The following is a 1,560-nucleotide window of genomic DNA, read 5'->3' as shown; positions in this document are numbered from 1 at the left end:
TGAGCTTTCCTTCCATGTATGTGCTTGCTCTTCACATTTCTCTTCTACCCAACATCCCCTGTACACCATATTGTGATGCATTTTTCCTTTTCTAGCATTATTTTCCGTTGCATGCTTACTAGAGATAACATGTCCCATGAGACTAGCTTGTCCTTTGCTAAGGATCTCATATGCCATTTTTAATCCCTCTACATTTTGCTTTTAATTCAATAAAGGATATGGTTGGAAATTAAATGTGTAATTCAAGGTTTTCCTATTTCCCCAAGCCATTCCCATGAAACTTCTCCTCCCAAGATCTGAATTTGTATCCTCTCCTCAGTCCATTCATTTTTAAATGTATAACCATTAATTAAAATTGTAAATGAAAATAGTTGCATGAGGGGGCAAACAAAAAGGGTTGTCACAAAGGTTGATATTATTATTTATCTTTCATATAAGTGAAAATTATTATTGATTTACATTTGAATTTCCCTTATTTTTATAATAAAAGATTTTTTTAGCAAATGTAAGTGAATGTACTAAAGGAAAGTGAGATAGCCTAGAGAACTAGATAGACTCTCATTTCTTATATTATGAAAGGTTAAGGGGGAAGAAGAAAGTAATTTTGTAACTCTGAATTTCACTTGCCTGAAGTTTTAAGTTTTTAGTTTGTAATATCCCCAATTTTGTGAGCATGGGATTTTTTCCCAATTTTGGTAATATTAATTACAAGGGGCAACTAGTATTTTGGAGAAAGGTGGCAAGTATTATTTTATTGCATTGTGGAAAAAGTAACTAGTAGAAAATGGCCCCCATCAATAAAATAATATTAAAAGGAGTCTAGAAGGATGGAGAGAAAATATAAGAGGAGGATGGACTCATTTTGTGGATCATCTTTTGACTACTACACTTAACATTGCATCTTCTCTTGGAGTCGTTTAGCGCAAGGCTAGAGTGTTGTTTAGCACGGGAATTCCAGGCGAGATTCCACCCAATATTTGGAGAACTTTGAGTGACTCCCTAGTTGGGAATTCGGAGAGTCCATTGTTGGGATTTCATAGAGCTTCATTGACATCAGTACTTCTAGCTATGCATATTTTCCAAGCGTAGAGGCAATTCAAGTTATTCATTGTGGTCCAACATACAACGAGTTGGAGTATGAGTTTTTTGTAGGAGGATTTTTCTACTTGGATCTAAGAAATTTGTGGTGATTTTGCAAGGATAGAGCAAAAAATCTATGGGACGAAATTCTCTTCATTTGGAAGTGTGTAGGGTTTTTTGGCTTAACCCGCACAAGGGAAGAAGGGAGAATAATTGTGGAGAGATAAGGGTCGAAGATTGGAGGTACACCTCAAGGGATAATTTAGCTAGTGGTAGATTTTGGCATAATTCCGTAATAATATCAAAATGTGGGGCATTTTCTGGCCATAATTGGCAATTTGCACTTGTTGAAGGTTACTGGAGGTTGGTTGATTCAACCCAAACCCTTTCTAGGTTTTTGTGGGTTTTGCGAGTGGAGTTTGGGGTTAATTTCGTAGAATTTTCTGGGCAATATTCCAAGCAGAAATTAGTGTTTCATTT

This window comes from Pinus tabuliformis, chromosome Q (assembly GCF_031772625.1).
Source record: "Pinus tabuliformis cultivar Carrire ecotype Pingquan chromosome Q, CPIR1, whole genome shotgun sequence".
NCBI classification, from domain to species: Eukaryota; Viridiplantae; Streptophyta; class Pinopsida; order Pinales; family Pinaceae; genus Pinus; species Pinus tabuliformis.
The sequence above is the reverse complement of the archived record's forward strand: the minus strand, read 5'-3'. Positions refer to the sequence as shown.